Here is a 20,282-nt window from a genome sequence, read left to right as displayed (position 1 = left end):
TTAGGCTTTTCAAACTTGCACTCTGAATTTAGTTTCACCAGATCCCTCAATCATAAACTGAAAGGAATGGGGTGCTTCTAGAAACTGCTGCACGCTGATGCACAATAGGAGTTTGAGCACAATTATGGAACCACAAGCAGCAGACCTAATGCAGATGGTGTCTGGCACATCTAAATCATTGACTGGGGCATCAGCAAGCGGTTCCGTAGAAACATTTTCTGTGGTGCCTCTGTTGGATATGGGTGCGGTACATTCGAGCTCGTAGCCCAATGGTAAAGTGCTCACTTGATAAACGGTTGGTCTAAGATCAATCTCTGTCGGTAGACCCATTGGGCTATTTGTTTTTCCGCCCAGAGCACCACGACTGGTATATCAAAGGCCAAAAAAAATATATATATAATATAACAAATATATTATTTGTTTTCATCATATTTGTTTTAGTATGGCATCTTTTTAATTATTATTTCCATTTTGGTTTCTGTAATTTCTTTTTTTATTTTCATAAATTCATCCTTCATTGATAATATAGGGAGGAGCTATACCAATCTCTGCACCAAGACCTTCACTTTTGGTGGGGCAGGACGTAGTCCAGTGGTAAAGTGATGCACGGTTGATTTGGGATCGATCCCTGTCGGTGGGCCCATTTGGGCTGTTTCTTGTTCCATCCAGTGCACCACGACTGGTATATCAAAGGCTGTGGTATGTGCTGTCCTGTCTGGGATGCTATTAATTGAAACATGTTTCCTTTCTAAGACTGTCCTCATTTCCAAATATTTGACATCCAGTAGCTGATGATTTATAAATCAATGTGCTCTAGTGGTGTCATTAAACAAAACAAACTTTAACTTTACACCTCTTCCTGTACTGCTTTTGTCTCTCCGTCTGTTTTCCTTTGTATTGCTTCATCAGATCTCCTTGCGTAATATTCCTTAAACCGTAATACTCCTTAAACTGTTTCTTCTCACTCTCTCCATGCACTCTTAGTATCCCTGGGGTTCTTTCTGCCTCTCCTTATACTTCCTAGATAGTTCTGTAACCTCAGCTAGTCGTCAACAAAAACAGACACGCCTTGGTTTCAGGGTTCGGTTATTATGGTATGGTGAAGAAAACCAGACAACCTTTCTTCAGTTTGTGCCAAAGAATCGGACCACAATGAATAGTTTAAAATTAACTGATGACATAAAATCCTGACACTTTGAAGGCTGATAGTAGAATGAGAGGGAGTTTCCTCTGTTGGACTATATGTCAAAATTTCCAAATGTTTGACATCCAGTAGCCAATGATTAATAAACCAATGTGGTGGTGTCCTTGGACAAACCACTCTAACTTTTCATATATGAAGCTGTTAATGTATCTATGCTGTAAGCATATGTAATGCAGTTACCTAGCGTGAGGTCTCTCATCAAAGAGAAAGTAATTATGTAAAACCTTATTGTAAAGAGCTGGGGGGGGAGCACAATACAGATATCAGGGTAAGTATATTTTCTCATTTTTTTTAAAGTTATCAAAATGTTCAATTTAAAATAAAATAAAATAAAAATAGGGCCATCAGAGGGGCATCTTCATAAATCAAGGCTAATATTCGTTCCTCGTATTCAGCCTTGATACATGTAGTCAAGATTACTGATATCCACTACTAGTGCCCTCTATTGGAAGAAAATTTGTAACACCGATTATGTCCCTTACACGATGACATCGCTGACCAATCACAGCATCGGTAACATGTGACAATCTTGAAAGCAATATCAAAAATTAACCGCCATAACCTTTTTTTTAACATATCGTGACAAACACGACACGTTTCCACGGACGCTGACGCTGCCATCTTTGTTTACAATAACAAGGGAATCTATAAGGAGCGTTGCGATTCATTGCAATCAGATGTCATCGAATTCCAATGAAATTTAAGCATTTTGTGGCACGATTTCTTGACCACATGTATCAAGGCTGAATACGAGGAACGAATATTAGCCTTGATTTATGAAGATGTCAGAGGGGGTGCTTTTTCAGAAAGACAGTCTTGTCTTTAACATCCGCTTGGCAAAATATTATGGAGTCTTTGAACATGGCCACTTCGGTTGGTCATCTTCTAAATTTTATTATTTGTTTCCGAAACTCTATGTTGATAGTTCTACTAATTCTGGTCTGGAGTATTGTATCGAATCGTGGCTGGCAGTCTGGACTGTGAAGAACTCTGCTTGTTCAGTGATGTTGTTCACTAATGTTTATGGTTTTGAAACTTCCATCTTCTGCACGCAATATAGTTATCACATCACAACCTCCAAGATAGATAGGGAAACATGTCCTTTGTGTGATGTTATCACACCCTCTTAATTCTGTTTTGGGGTATTGTATCGAATCGTGACCAGCAGTCTGGACTATGAAGAATTCTGCTTGTTCTGTGATGTTGATTGTTTAAAAATTTCCACCTTGAACCTCTCCATGCAATATGGCGATCGCATCACAACCTCCAGATACGTATAGATGTTAGACGTGAGGACTGTGTAGAACTCCCAAGTGTTCAGTGATGCTGATTGTTTTAAAACCTCCATCTTCCCTACGAAATACGGCGATCAATTCACAACCTCCCAGATCGATAGGGGAACATGTCCTTCGTGCGATCACATCACAACCTCTCAGATACGTGTAGATGTTTGACGTCAGAACTGTAGAACTCCCAAGTGTTTAGTGATGTTGATTGTTTTAAAACGTCCATCTTCCCTACGCAATACAGTAATCAGGTAACAACCTCCCAGATAGATATTGGAACCCATGCTGCGGTTATAAGTCAGGACTGTGTAGAACTCCCAAGTGTTCAGTGATGTTGATTGTTTTAAAACTTCCATCTTCTCCATCCAATACGGTGATCACATCACAACCTCTCAGATAGATAGGGGACATGTCCTTCATGTGATGTACATCACAACCTCCCAGACAGATAGGGGAACATGTCCTTCCTGTGATGTACATCACAACCTCACAGATAGATAGGGGAACATGTCCTTCATGTGATGTACATCACAACCTCTCAGATAGATAGGGGAACATGTCCTTCATGTGATGTACATCACAACCTCACAGATAGATAGGGGAACATGTCCTTCATGTGATGTACATCACAACCTCCTAAATAGATGGGGGACATGTCCATCGTGTGATGTTATCACACCCTCTTAATTCTGTTCTGGAGTATTGTATTGAATTGTGGCCAGCAGTCAGGACTACGACAAACTCTGCTTGTTCTGTAGAACTCCCAAGTGTTCAGTGATGTTGATTGTTTTAAAACTTCCATCTTCTCCATCCAATACGGTGATCACATCACAACCTCTGATAGATAGGGGAACATGCCTGCATTTTCCTGCACAATCTAATGTTAATTTGTTTTAAAACTTCCATCTTCTCCACCCAATACAGTGATCACATCACAACCTCCCAGACAACCTCTTTAATTCTGTTCTGGAGTATTGTATTGAATTGTGGCCAGCAGTCAGGACTACGACGAACTCTGCTTGTTCGGTGATAATGATTGTTTTAAAACTTCCATCTTCTCCATGCAGTATGGTGATCACGTCACAACCCATCAAAGATTTTAGAACATGTCTCCCTTGTGATGTTATCACTCGCTCTTAAAAAATGTTTTATAAAATTTTATTATTTAATAATAAAATAAAATAAATAAATGTATAAATCATAATACTAATACTAATAATAATAATGACAATAATAAATAATACAGGCGTGTGTGCAAGGGTAGGGTTTTGCTGGTTGAATCTCCTCCCCCAGTCAAACACCTTTTAATTTTTCTTCTGGTTTTTTTCTTCTTTTTCAGTATATTTTTCAGAAGAGCATGATTTAAACCCGTATAAACATCTGTCACCACAGCCAAGACTTCCTCATCCCCACCCCCAACTAAAATTGCTTCACACGCACCTGTAATAATAATAATAATTAATAATAATTAATAAAAATAATAATAAAAATTAAACTTTTATCTCTGCAACTCGTGAAACAGGACACACCACCGAGTCATAACTCTGTCTGCATGGTGGAACTCATGCAGGTGTGTGTGAGTTGGGGGGTGGGGGGTGTTCAGCCTGAAAGGAACAAAGTTTCTAGGAGGTTTGGATCATGTTTCCCTGAAAAATATATTTTAAATAATAATAATAATAATAAATATTGACCTGGGATCACTGATTTTAAAAATGTAATAGCCACAATTAAAAATTCACTAGCCCTACTTTACTTTAAGTTAATATAATTGTACTAAACAATTATAATAATCAGATATGTCACCTAAAGAGGGAGATGTAACTTAAAACACTAACATTTGGGTGGGGGTGGAGGGCAGGATATTAAAAGTGTCACATTTTGAGTTATGTAATTTTGTTGAACAGACCCAAAAGCTTAATCCACATCCACTACATCTAGATTCTTCTGTAGCTGGTTGATATTTGCAAGCTTCACAGGCTGTCTGTGCAACTAGGTAGTTTGGCACATATTGTTTCCTGCACCACTATTGCTGGCAGTGTTGACAATGAGATAGCCGACTACAATCATCCCCAGGTCTCGTCTAGTAGATTTCACCGGGCGAGTAACCTTCCTCACATTGCAAAAGTTCATCCTGGTGGCATTCAAAGTCATTAAAAAAATAACTTGCCATGGATATCACTGGGTTCCTTGAAGCGCTGGTAACGGATGATCTTGGTGAATGAAATTGTTCCAGCACAGACATTTCCATTCTCCACAAGCAGGGCATTTAGAATTTTTATAAACTCCACTAGCCATGGCATCATGCAGTTATTTAAAACAAAATTTACTAGCCACGATTAAAAATCACTAGCCCTACTTTAACTGTTTAAGTTAATACAATGTTACTAAATATTAGTAATAATCGGATATGTCATGTAAAGAGAGAGATAGAGCTTAAAACCACTAAACATTGGGATATGAGGTGAGGGAAGAATATTCATATTTACAAAATAGACTTTAAACTTCAACATATGACCAAAAATTCACTAGCTGTTATTAGTTATTTACAAGCTAGCCCAACATTGAATATCATTAGCCATGTGAGTGGGACTACCATAATCTAGAAGTGTGGAGTCGAGGGTCCCTGTTACTTCTGCACAATATTGTCTGACAGTCTTTGTTCATTTCGAGAAACACTCACACTTGGAGGGTATGATGTCCCGTATCTTCTATACACAACAACTTGGGATTACTGTATGGGTTCCTTCCCCAAGTCGATTGTATTGCCAAAGAATATATTGTCTGTAAACAATAGTGTCATTCGGTATGGGAGGTGATTCTCTCTCTCTCTCTCTCTCTCTCTCTCTCTCTCTCTCTCTCTTCCCCCCCCCCCCCCCCCCCCCCCCCCTCTCACCTCCCCATTCCGAAAGAACTGTAAAAATTGTGTAATACTGATATCTTGAGATTCGGTCTCATAATGTTAGGCTTCTAACCCAAAATCTGAGATACACGGGATCCTACTAAATTTGTATCCTGTAAAATTATTTTAACCCATTTTCCTCAGGCATTTAAAAAAGTAATACTTCGAAATTCAATAACGAAATGTATCATCTACAATCCTCCAGCCTTATTTCATCCATTGACATACTGAACAGCTTTTAGAAATCATGCATGCTTATATTTATTGAGTTTGTCAGGTGAGGTGTAACTTAATGGTTGTCGGCTAGAGGTCATCATAGTGGTCATGACGACCACAAAACAATCTTTCTTGGTCGGCATTTCCTGAAAGTTGTCAGACACATCGGTGAGGGGTAGCGAAATGTCCTGGTCCAGGCTGTGGTGGTTCATAACTATCTGGTTTTACCATGTTGCAGATATGTAAAACCAGTATTGGACTCTGTTCAGCTATTTCTAGTAGTGTTGTGCAGACCTGTTCTTCCATTAGTTATTGAATAAGATTCTAAAAAATAAAACGGCAAAACTTTAGAAAACACTCTTTTATTTTTTCAATGACTCCAAAGTCCTTTGGGGATAAATGTGTCCCCTCTTGTTTAGAAAAGTGTTCAATGCTGTGCACGTTTTAGTTTTAAAGTCCCATGAGCAGTGCTTCTGTCAACAGGGGGTATGGGGGCCTCCCCCAGAAATATAACTGGTTAAATTGAGGGTTAGGGTTAAGAAAATCATACATTAATGATAAGTAATTAATTTTGTCAAAAGGTTAACTTAAAAAATAAATAATAATAATAATAATTGGGTATGGTGCCATACCCGTTTTACCCTCTGACAAAAACCCTGATACGGTAGGCAAGCATGATGTTATTTTTATTCTGTCCACCACACCCAACTGAAAACTAGATGACGATTGCTGGATGGATGGGCATTGGGTAATCGTCAAGGCAGGAACACACTTCTGTTGCACCACATTTTGCATCAGTTTCAGACCATACTTGCATTGTTACGGCTCATTTTGTCGCTAGGCAAAAAAAAAATACAACCTGTCTTGACGTCTGCTTCAACGTTTTTTTTCTAAAAGTACAATATTATTTATTAATTTCCAACACAATTACTCTTATTTGAATAAATTAACGTTTTATAGCCATTTTATTGCTCAGCCACCTCTATGTAATGACTGTAGCTGAGTCATGGCTTGTTGGAGCACAAGTACAGCCTGCAGATCCTGTTTACAGAAGGTTTCTAACAGCTCTTGTTCAGATGACATGTCTGCCCCAGTTGGTCAAATAGACCTTTGTGTCAGGGTAGCAGTTGTTTTCTGCGACAGCACCAAGTCCCATGAGGACAGGGATTGAGTGGGGTGCCTGAGATAATGGAGCTGCATGGTGTAGATACTGGGGCTGGGGTAGGGGACAATAATATACCGCCAAAGGTCAAACCTTTGGAGTTAATATAATTTGTATTCAGGGTTAATTCCCTTGGTGTATTTGTTTTTTCTAATCTGGGTTTGTTTTTGCTTTTTCACATCTTGTTATGTCATGCTTTTTCAGTGTTGTTTTTGGTGCACTTTTGGATGGGGCATCTAAAAATGTACAGGTGTGTGTGGTGTCACAGACTTTTATTATAAATACTCAAGCCGATTGTATTGCCACAGAATATATTGTCTGTACGCAGCGTGCCTGCTCCCTTTGTTGATGTCATCCACGGTTTGTGCTTGAAGTGCAAATAGATTAAATACGTCATTCATGTAACGTTACTGAAGAGCCAGTACCATTGGATCAAGTATCAAGTAGCCCATCTCCTGTTACGAGGGTATGGTGTATCCCCCTTTGTCTATTGGATCTAGTATCAAGTAGGCCATCTCCTATTAGGAGGGTATGGTGTGTCCCTCTTTGTCTATGGATCTAGTATCAAGTAGGCCGTCTCCTGTTAGGAGGGTATGGCGTGTCCCTCTATCTCGATTCTGTTCCTTGTGTCGTCGAATGCATAACATTGATCGACAGGTCATGTGATAATGAAAACACGTCATCTGCTTCTCGGTTTCAGGACATTATTGAAGTAGGCCACCTCCTGTTAGGAGGGTATGGTGTGCCCCTCTTTGTCTACTGGATCTAGTATCAAGTAGGCCACCTCCTGTTAGGAGGGTATGGTGTGTCCAGTTTTGTCTATTGGATCTAGTATCAAGTAGGTCATCAAGTAGGCCACAGATTTTGGCGTGATCATATAGAGACAAGATAGGCATCTTGTTCGTTCTTTGACTTCAAACTCTGTGGTGAACTCCAAAATCAAGTTATCACGTTCATCTCTTGTTATTATTTGAAAGCACTTGAACCATTTACATTGACAATCCTCGCCAGTCTTATGCCTAGTCAATCTTTCCTGATTCTTCAAATCCCTTTTATGTCTTTTTACCTTCCGTTTTTTAGGCTTATCTGTTACAACATGATGCTTGTATTCATTTGAGCTACTCATCATTCTTCATACACAAAGTTAATTCTGATAAAACAGGAGCAGAACAGAACAGTTTAATTTCTCTTAAAACGTTCAGAAAGTATGGCAATCTACAGTAGCATGGAGACTGCCATTGGCTTTCTTCTGATTGGTTCACGTGATCATCTAGTGGACTTGGATCATTTTGTTTTGAAATTGTGGACATGGATCGTTTTGTACAAGGATATCAAACCATCAAATAGCCACAGTTAAGGACTATGATCGAATTAACCTGTTTCAACTGGGTCAGAACAAAGCTTGATCAACAATCAAGAATACGGGGCTATAATCGTCCATTCGACAAAAATGTGACACATATCGTTTTTCCCGTGGAAAATTCAAATGTATCACCTACAATCCTCCAGCCTTATTTCATCTAGTGACATACTGAACAGCTTTTAGAAATCTATGCATGATTATATTTATTTACTCTATCAGCAGAGAGGTGTAACTTACTGGTTGTCGGCTAGTGGCCATGATATTGGTCATTCTGATGACCACAAGACGATCTTTCTTGGTCGGCATTTCCTGAACGTTGTCACAGATACATCAGTGAGGGGTAGTGCAATGGTACTGGTCACGGCTGTGGTGGTTCATAGTTATCTGGTTTTATCAGGTTGCAGATATGTAGAACCAGTCCAGGACTCTGTTCAGCTACTTGTGTTGTGCAGACCTTTTCTTCCATTAGTTCTTTAATAAGATTCTAAAAAGTAAAACGAAAAAACTTTCCAAAACTCTTCTTGTAATTTTAAATGACTCCAAAGTCCTTTGGTACGTGATACCGACTTTTATTCTCAATTTTAATATATATCTCTGATATTTGTATTTTTAAAACAGTTCTTTACACTGTGTTTTTATTTAACTGTAGAATTTTTATATTGATATGGTTCATCATTTAATGTTTTGCATTTACCATAATGTGACTTCAATAGCCGATGTATTTTTCTGCTGGGGTGTCGTTAAAAATTCATTCATTCTTTCCAAAGTCCTTTGGGCAGAAATGTTTGTCTTGTTGTTTTTTCAAGTCGCATGAGGTAGACGAGCATGATCGTATTTTTATTCTGTCCGCCACACCCATATGTTTGTTTTGTTTAACGACACCACTAGAGCACATTGATTTATTAATCATCGGCTATTGGATGTCAAACATTTGGTAATTTTGACAATAGAGTCTTAAGAGAGGAAACCCACTACAAGTTTCTATTAGTAGCAACGGATCTTTTATATGCACCATCCCACAGACAGGATAGCGCATGGGGCCTATTGACGGGGATCGATCCTAGACTGACCGCGCATCGAGCGAGTGCTTTACCACTGGGCTACGTCCTGCTTCACACCCATTTGAAAACAGCACTAGATGACGATTGCTGGATGGGTGGGTATTTAGGCAATCGGCAAGCCAAGAGCACACTTCTGGGCCCGTGCTTATAAAACTTAGTCTAGAGTTTAATAAAGTCCAGACTTTAACATAATGCTATTTGAATGGCCGTTACCATGACGTTAAAGTCTGGACTTTATTACAAGTCTAGACTTTAAGGTTTATAAGCACGGGGCCTGATGCACCACGTTTTGCATCAGTTTCAGACCATACTTGCATTGGTACCGGGCCCGGGGCGGGACATAGCCCAGTGGTAAAGTGCTCGCTTTAGGATCTAGGATCGATCCCCGTCGGTGGACCCATTGGGCTATTTCTTGTTCCAGCCAGTGCTCCACAACTGGTGTAACAAAGGCCGTGGTATGTACTATCCCGTCTGTGGGATGGTGCATATAAAAGATCCTTTGCTGCTAATCGAAAAACGTAGCCCATGAAGTGGCAACAGTGGGTTTCCTCTCTCAGTATCTGTGTGGTCCTTAACCATATGTCTGACGCCATATAACCGTAAATAAAATGTGTTTAGTGCATCGTTAAATAAAGCATTTCCTTCCTGTTACCGGGACCATTTTGTTGTCCTTAAACCATTTTGTCGCCAGTTTGGCTATAATATAAAATAAAATATATAAATAAATAAAATGATTATGTTTGATCTACTGGTTTTGATTATGTTTGATCTACTAGTTTTGGCGTTTCACATATTTCTCTTCATGTGTAGTACCTTAGTGTGTATCACAAAGAGAACACTAACATAAATCGTGGATTGTGATTCAGTGTGAAGTACATGTATATGTATTTCAAAGTTTCAATTTCTTCATTGTGTCTTCCTGGAGGATATCCTATGTAATGTCCAAGTGGATCAGTAAAAATGTACCTTATCTTCCAAACACATCAACTTGGGATCACCCTACAGGTTCCTTCCCCAATCCGATTATCTTTTCACAGAATATATCGTCTTTAAGCAGCGTGCCTTCTATTGTGGACATCTGCCATTGTTTGTGTTTGAAATGTGAATACACCATTTCTGTACCGTTGCTAAAGAGCCAATACCATCGGACCTAGTATCAAGTAATATTGTGTGTATGTCTGGGTCGACCGTTACACACATAGATATTAACGCACTGACAAAGGGGGTATAGCGACTATTTCATGGGGATGGGACGGGGAGCAGGAGGAGGGTTCGAATATGATTTTATGTCGACGAGTGATGCATGTTTTAAACCATATTTTAAAAATTGTCTCAAAAAACAAACAAACCATGAAATTGTCTATTATATGCATCTTTCCTAATTTTCTACAATACTTTTTGGTTTTTTTGTTAATATATTTCTCTCACCCTATCGTAAACACGTAACGCCATGATATATTTGTTCCATTGGCACTTTTGAAAGACATACTTTACCATGGACCTTTTTAATATGAATTAAAATTACGTTATTTAATTGTTAAATTAATAATTATTGGGTTACCAACACCATGCTCCAGACGACTTCGTTTGACCATGCATTCTGCTTGTGCCATCTGACCATAAGCTGCTAGCTTACTTTGAATATAGATGTTCTCTTGCTGCACTGAGAGTTGAGCTGGTTTTTCTAGATGTAAAATAAAACGTTAACTATTTTTTAAAGTATTGATAATACATATATCAGTTTACTACTTTTTATTACATGAAAAACCACCGAGAGAAAAATCTTGTCATCCATTAACCAAAAAACCTGTTATATTAACATATTATTAATAGTACTAATTGTGGCATAGTGGTGAACTAGTTTCGTTGTGTATGAAAAAGTAATAATATGCACAAAGTACAGAGTAAAATTAATTTTAAAGTGGTTCATTTAAAAGTAATACTATACGGTGATAACATACATAGTGTGCCATATAGTTACGAACAGTGTGAACATACCTGACATGGATTCGGGAACATCATTGGTGACGTTGACTGTGTCCTGCTCAGATCCATCAGATTCTGCAGCATCCATGTTTGATGAACTGTCTGTTGTAGCATATGCTGCAATGAGATCCTCTTCAGACACCATGCATGTTCAACGGGCTTCTAATCCATTGAAAAAACTATATATTTTAAGGTAATTAACCGTTACGATTATTCTTTCAAAGTATATAATTAACAGATTAAGACAGTGTGAGATTAAAAGCAATATTTTGAATCTTAATTACTTTGATGTCAAGCTTTTCGTCAGTGTTTTGTTTTTGGAGAATGTGTTTGTGGAGATTTTTATTTACCTTTACAACAATTGCTGTCAGTGAATGGTGGATCTTTCATTTCAGGCAATGTGTCTAGAAATTACCTTGAAAAGTCGGGCAGTGTGTATATTGCCTGAAATATTTAGGCAATATACAGATTGCCTGAGTGAATCAGTTACTTTACAGATTGCCTGAAATTTTCAGGCATTCTACAGATTGCCTGGTTTTACACATTGACTGTAACATATATATGTATGTGTGCAGAGTTTTTGCCAGAGGGTAAAACGGGTATTGCGCCATATCCAAATTATTAATTTTTTTAAGTTAACCTTTTGACAAAATTAACAACTCTTTATAATTATTATACGAGGCCCCCCATACCCCCTATCGACTGTGGTTGCATTCAGCAAACACATGCTAAATATTCAATTTCATAGCGCCATACCAAAAAAGTTTCTTTATGGCAGAAACACTGATATGTATATCCTTTATTTATTTATTTACATGTATACAACCCTCCTGAAAACCATCTTGTCACGTGTATTTGTATTTAGTTTATTTTTATATTCTCTTATATTGGTGCTGAATGACACGACGATAAATAAACTTCTACAGTTGATATGGTATAGTTTTGTTCGTACGTTTTGGTTTGTTTGGGGGTGGGGGGGGGGGGGGGGGGCGTGTGTTGTTGGGTTTTTTTTAGGGGGGGGGGGGGGTCTACTTCTTACATTTTCACTGTTTATGTGGTAGTTTCCTGAAGTATAATTAGTTACAAGTGCAAGATTAGCTATTTTCGAATTTATTCGTGAGAAATAACTACAAATTAATCGGTCCCACACATACAGTTTGCGTAAGTAACTCGGGAATTTTGAAAGTGTAATGTGTTTACATACAGTTCAATCGGAGTCGCGTTCAGTTCAACTATATTTTTGTCTTATCAAGTGGTAACAAATCTTAAGAAATCGGCGAATCCACAACATCTTGCATGTTGACTGTTGGCAGCTAGATGGAGATATCAAAGACTGACGAGTTTCGCATGGACAACAAACTTATCGACAACATCCCCCCGGAATAATGTTATGTCAACTTAGGCCCAAAAACACACCAAAGCTGTGTCTGGATCTGTGTCTGGTGTATTTTGACGTCTGAATCTGTAACTTAATAGTTTTCAATATATCGTCCCGTGAGAGCTAAAAGGTCGTAAGTGGCAGATACGACCTAAAACATATTTTTTGCATATTCGGAATCGCCATCCTCGGTTATATATTGTCACAAAAAATCGTAGCTATGTCTCTAATTGCATCGCTTATACAGAAGGAATTAACTGGTCGTAAGTGAATCACAGATACCAAGTTGCACAAGTATAGACGTAACTGACACATGACTTTCCTCCGATTTGCTTGCTGTCCATATGTGAACACGACTGGTCGTATGTGGTAGATACACCCTTTTTAAATACAGTTCGTTATATAATTATGTCTGACATAGGTCGTATGTGCGAAATACGACACATATGTATTCTTTGTTATCGGTCTGTGATAGAAATTACAAATGCGAAGTACAATAGAGCGTACATTATGTCAATGTTTTTATGTGCTTGAATCCTAAAAATAATATGGCTTTTGTCGTTGTGAGAGCCCAGTCTATTTAAGAACAACATTTGGTACTGCATGCAACGAACCATTTGGCAACACAAGAATGCTGTCTGTATATATAAATAGGAGTTGCAGTAACATTAATGTTTGTATGGTTTGCTATTTTAAGGGAAACATAATTATAATAAACATGTTTTTGTGAATTTTCTTGAAAAACAAATATCTATTTTGAAATGTTTTTAATTGAAGCAAAGTTTCCAACATGTAATTTGTATCTGTAGATACAATTTTAATTAATAATAATGTTGTATGTGGCATATACGACCAAAGTGCAAGCATAATCACACTGGTTTTGGATGTACATGTATTTAATTATATGTTACTGTGATCAAATTCCGCCTTTCAGCTGCCTTTGAAGATCTACAGGATTGCCCTAATGTAGGCATTATGGATTAACAATATTGCACGCACAAACGTCATTGTAAGTTATCCAGGATAAGACAAAAGACCGTGTAATCAGACTTAAGGTTAAAAGGTGAATAAAGTGAATGTGGCCTCAGAATAAACGATAGCAGGATCTATGGACTTTGATTAACTATACAGTTAACAAATATTTGCAACAGAATATCCCTATCCTGAGTCAGACACCCGATCCTATCGGAGGCCGGACTCGGGGATAGGAGTGTTCGAAACCCTAGTGGTATATGGACTATGGACACGTTAAACCAGTTGCTAAGCTAAGCAACCGAATGTTGAACGTGAATATGACCCAAAACACGCACCAAAATATTAACACAACATAGCACGCACAACAAGCTGAACATGACAGCACACACAACATAAGCTGAACATGACAGCACACACAACATCAGCTGAACACGACAGCACACACAACAGAAGCTGAACTTGACGGCACACACAACATACGCTGAACATGACCGCACACACAACAGAACATGAACATAACATAGCTCACACAACAGGACCTGAACATGATATATAGCATACACAACAAAACTTGGCACAACAAGACCTGAACATAACATGAACGTGACATAGCACTTGCGACAGTTTGTTTCTTTTGTTTAACAACACCACTAGAGCACATTGATAATTAATCATCGGCTGTTGGATGTCAAAAATTTGGTAATTATGACTCGGTCATCAGAGGAAACCCGCTACATTTTTTCTAATGCAGCAAGGTATCTTTTATATGCATTTCCCCACAGACAGGACAGTACATACCACGGCCTTTATCCAGTCATTTGCGACAGAACCTGAACATGACATAGCACTCACAACAGAACCTGAATATAGTAAGAACTCACAATAAAACCTGAACATGACGTGGCACACACAACAGAACCTGAACGTGACATAGTACACACAACAGAACCTGAAGAAGAACATGACAGAACACGCATACAGCATACCATGATCATGACATAGCACACACAAGAGAACTTGAACATGACATATCACTCACAGCAGACGCAGAAAATAATTTAGCACACAACAGAAACCGGAGGATTGATCACTTAACACTCAACAAAACTCTGAGAGAACACTGCACATATACATAGTCTGTATATATCACTGAAAATATATCGTACATAACCTGGAGAGATCTCTGAACACAGTAGAACATGAAGAGATCACTGAACACAATAGAACCTGGATAGATCACAACACCCAACAGAACCTGGAAAGATCGCCGGACTCGCAACAGAACCAGTGCGTTTAAATTTCGACTGGTACCATACCAGACCCAGATCCAGCTTCGGTGTGTTTTGGGTCTTCATAGAGTGTTCACCTCATTTGAATGCACCCGATTCTGTCGGTCAGTCTCAACATGTTACATTCCCCAATATTTAAAATAATAATAATAATAATATACTCTTCAAAAAAAAGTAGGTGAACCTGAAATATTAATGTTAATATCAACTATTAGACCGAACATACGTTTTGACCACAGACATCGTAGTAAAGAACGTTCAGGTCTGTTTATTAACACACCGAAACACATTCCATAGTTTGCATATGCATCACGCAGTTGCCCCGTACACGTGCGTGGGGTGTCATTCTCGATTTTGACCATTTCCAGGAAGGTCCATTAATCACTGTGGAACATTATTTCTGTCAATCTTTTACATTCTGGTGATCATACAGTTGTTATTATTTTGTTTTTAATAATTTTTTATTGTTTGAATTTGCGATTTACTGATTAAAAAAAACCCGTTAACTTTCAAATTTCACTTCTCACCCCAATCGTCCTTCAAGATCTTTGATGGTCATAAAACCTACTGTAATACTGAACTACCGGTTGTAATGTTTGCCCAATTAATTAACTATTACCATATAACCATTCCTCACAGCTAATATACCTTACAATTTTGGCAATTGTAAATTCGTATTAGAGTTCCCCTACTTGTTTTTTTAAAGAGTAGTAAAGTATTTGTACATTGGTAGTAAAGTATTTGTTCATCGGCAGTAAAGTATTTGGTTGTAATAGTGGTTAATCTACAAATTGTAACACATCTCGATAACGTTTCTATAGAGTGAAAAACAGATATGTGAAGATGACATAAGACTAGAGCTCGTCTCTATAACTGTTACTTCTCGGGGGTACGTGCGTACTAGAATGATGAAAAATGTGTTTCGTGGTATCACAAAGACCAAGATGACCAGAAACACTGAATGTACGGACATGGATTAAACAGACTGTCTGATTTCAATGATCAAAAATGGCCCTAATAGTGGGAAAATACACACGTCATTTTGTCATATGTTTGTCGCCGGTTACACAATAGGGCTACGAGACATAGAGGGGGGAAAAAGTGGAATGTGTGGAATGCAAGACAATGACATGATTTGGCGCTGGAATTAAGATGCATGCATCATAAAAGTTTATTAAATCTATCAAATATTGAGATATATTTATTTCTAAAATACCTTCTTCGCATTTTATACTTCTTCACACACCTTTTCATAATACTTTCTTTTATCAATACTAATTCCGTACATAACATCTTCTCCTTTATCTTTTTTTTTCCTTCTTGGCCCCAGATAATAATAATTTTAAAAACCCCAAACAGAATATCAACAATAATATACATAAAGTGTGTGGATTATATCTATTCGTGTGTATATATTTTGCCATTTATATGTATGTATATAAAACTGTGTATACCATATGAAATTAAAAAAATATTGTGAGACAATGAGCTCAGGGCACCCGAACCCTGACACTGCCATTTTATATTCTGGGGACAATAAAAAAAAAATATATATAATAATAATAAAAAAAGATGCATGATGCTATGTTACTTTATTCCTTAGTCACATTATTATCTACATCTACTGTAAGTGTCGGCTACTCGGGTCCGGGTCCAGTGGCGGATCCAGAAAATTCATTTGGGGTGGGGGGGGGGGGGGGGGGGGGGGGGGGGGGCAGTGACATGAGGTGGAATACCAAGGGAACTATGAGGGAGGTTTGGAGGGAGATCGTAAAAAAAAAATGAAAATTAATATATATAATAAAATTATAACTATCACAGATCCGCCTCTGTTTTGTCAGTCGAATACTCCGAGTCCTATATTCTGGACCTGTGGAGACCCTGCACTGTAGTGTTTGAAACCTATGGTCTGTCACTTTAAGGTATAATAATGTTAACATTCAAAGGAAAATTCAATAAATAATTTTGGCTGGATGTCGCCATTGTGCAATAATTTTTATATGCATCCAGGGTTTCTGCCAGAAATACAATTTTTGGGTATGGCGCTGTGGAACTGAATACTAAGTATTTAGAATGTGCGTGCTGAATGCAACCAGTCAACGGGGGTTATGATGGGTCTCCGCCAGAAAGAAAATGGCTTAGGTTTAAGGTTACATGTAAAAAAAAAAAAAAGTGTTTTATTTAACGACGCACTCAACACATTTTATTTACGGTTATATGGCGTCAGACATATGGTTAAGGACCATACAGATTTTGAGAGGAAACCCGCTGTCGCCACTACATGGGCTACTTTTCCGATTGGCAGCAAGGGATATTTTATTTGCGCTTCCCACAGGCAGGATAGCACAAACCATGGCCTTTGTTGAACCAGTTATGGATTACTGGTCGGTGCAAGTGGTTTACACCTACCCATTGAGCCTTGCGGAGCACTCACTCAGGGTTTGGAGTCGGTATCTGGATTAAAAATCCCATGCCTCGACTGGGATCCGAACCCAGTACCTACCAGCCTGTAGACCGATGGCCTGCCACGACGCCGGTAAGGTTAAATGTAGGTTAAAGGGACATTCCTGAGTTTGCTTCACTTTTTAAGATGTTATTGACTAACAGACTTTTTAATGATTGTCATACATATCAAATATATTGTTATGCATGAAATATTAGTGGCTGTACATTAAATGTGTTTCTGATCGTTCGTACGTACGAAATTATTTGAAGACAAAATCCAGTGTGGGCTTCTTACAAATATTAAGACGACCAGAAACACATTGAATATACAGACACTGATATTCTAAGCAAGAAAATATATTTAATCGTAGAAACATTTTATTAGTCGGAAACATCTTAGAATGCAGCAAACTCAGGAATGTCCCTTTAAGAAAATCGTAAAGTAATAATAAGTCATTAATTTGTCAAAATCTGCTGACAAAACATGGATATGGCGCCATACCCGATTTACCCTTTGGCAGAAACCTTGACACTTTTATGAAAATGACAATGTTTCATCTATTAAAGGCGTGTTTTTTATGTTTATTGTATCTGTTCAGTATTGTTTATTTAGTCATAGCTCATAATAATGCCAACAGAGGATTGAGACTTTCATTCCAGAAATGTTCATGAATCATATCAGTTAAAAGTTTGATTTCTTTAACGACACCACTAGAGCACATTGGTTTTACGGACTGTCTGATGTCTTCGGAGTAAACCAGCGAAATTTTCCAATTAACAAGTGTTATTTTATATGCACTTTCCTACAGACAGGACAGCACATACCACATACCTTTATTTACAGGCGATGAGACACTTGGTTCTGATTGGAATAAACCCAATGGATCCGCACGCAATCTCTTTACTGACAGAGCAAAACGAATTTGGATATGATTTTGATTAGGACAATAGTAATTTTGTTTCTAATGTATATTAGTAAATCTCTGTGGTGGATGCACCTCAGTGGTAGAGCACTCGCTTTATGTGCTTGGATTGTAGGATCAAACCCCCTTGGCGGACACAATGATTTTCACCTATCCCATCTATGCTCCACGACTGGTATGTGCTGATAACTCGTGACGCATTGTCCTCGGAGAAAACCCGCTTCACTTTTCTATCAGAGATTTCATCTTTGCAAGACGGATCTCCCGTTTAGCCTTGTTGCTATATTCAGGGGATGCTGTGTCAAAACGACATGGAATTGTCTGCCACATTACCACTAATACATCCTCTTTTTTTTCCGCAGACTACATGCTGCTAGAAGCTGCCATTTTGAGTCATGTGATCACTATCTATCCGTTCATTGGCAGTTTAAATTATTGCGTCAACGTTTTGTTGCATTGAGGACGCACACGTTTGCGACAGCGTGCAATTAGATGCAATTACATGCAATACAATCAAACATGTTTGATCGGAGCAATTTCAGTTGCATGCAACAAAAATTGCATCGCAGGCTAGCGCACACGATTAAAAGCCACCGCAGACCTTTGCAACAAGGTGCAATTTTTGTTGTATGCAACAAAAATCGTACGTCGTTGCATCGTGTGCGCTAGCCTGCGATGCAATTTTTGTTAACTGTATATTGCTACCACTGTATACTGCTACCATTTTTTGAAAATCTTCCAATAATCCATAAAATGATAAAGATTGATAATGGGTAATAAATATTATACCCAACTCGCTACTCGGCAATACCGTTTATCTTACACCCTTGAATCAATGTCGGTTCCTTCATGAAAGATAAACGGTAATGCCTCGTAGCTCGTTGAGCATTATCTAAATATTATATGTCTATGATTTTTGTATGATTCATATAAAAAAATAAATGATTAAAATTAATTGCCTTATTTGTTTTTTAGAAACTCAACAAGCAGTGTAAGAGTCGACGATCAGAACACACAAGTACAGACAACATAGGCTACGTATATGTACAACTAAATATTTTATTTTAGTTTCAGGATGGGATTTGTTATTTCATTTAATGTAAAAAAAAAAAAAAAAAAAAAAAAAACCCACACAATTTAAATACAAACAAACAAACAAACAAAACCAAAATCAAACAATTCAAAATAAACAACAACATAAAACACAAATAAAAAAACAAACAAAACATTCTTGGGTATATAAAACTGATACAATGTTGCATATACGATAATGGGATATATTTAAATGCATGAAATTAAAACAAAAAACAAAAAACAAAACAAAACAGCATGAGTCGGAAGTGTTCATAACTGTCACACACCTTGACGGTTCAGTAAGATTAGTTTCTAAAAGGTATATACAAAAACACATTGTCCAACTTTGGTCTCGCGCCAAACAGTTTTGTACAGAATTTTGAATTCAAGAGGACAGTGCATATTTAACGGTATTGCCATGCGAATTAATTTGTTATACTACAGTAATGTTTGGCACTGCCATATTCGTTTCCACAGATAATACAGTTAATAATATAATAATAATAATAATAATAATAATTGTAATAATAATAATAATAATAATGAACAAAAACAAGCTAAAAACTAATTTCATCATTTAACTTTCGACGTATCACTTTAGTAAAAGGCAAGTTAAAACGCCAGTTTGATCATTTAATCTTTCGATGTATCAATTTGCTAAGATTCAAGCTAAAACAACCATTTGATTATGTAACGTTGCGGTGTATCAAATGGGTATAAAGCAAGCTAAAAACAAGTAACCTTTCTGCGTATCAGTTTGGTGTAAGGCAAGATAAAACTCCCATTTGATCATGTCTAACGTTCCGGACTATCAATTTGAAATAAAACAAGATACAATTTCCATTTGATTATTTAACCTCATGTGTAAGGCACGCTGGAACATCCATTTGATCGTTTAACCTTCCAGTCTATCAATTTGATATAATTACAAACTTTCCGAATTTATACGATTTACTGTATTCTGATTGGCTGACGTCACTAAAAAACCAAGCGTTATCCTTCCATAAACCTGATAAAAATA

Source organism: Gigantopelta aegis, chromosome 1 (assembly GCF_016097555.1).
Source record: "Gigantopelta aegis isolate Gae_Host chromosome 1, Gae_host_genome, whole genome shotgun sequence".
Taxonomy (NCBI): domain Eukaryota; kingdom Metazoa; phylum Mollusca; class Gastropoda; order Neomphalida; family Peltospiridae; genus Gigantopelta; species Gigantopelta aegis.
The sequence above is the reverse complement of the archived record's forward strand: the minus strand, read 5'-3'. Positions refer to the sequence as shown.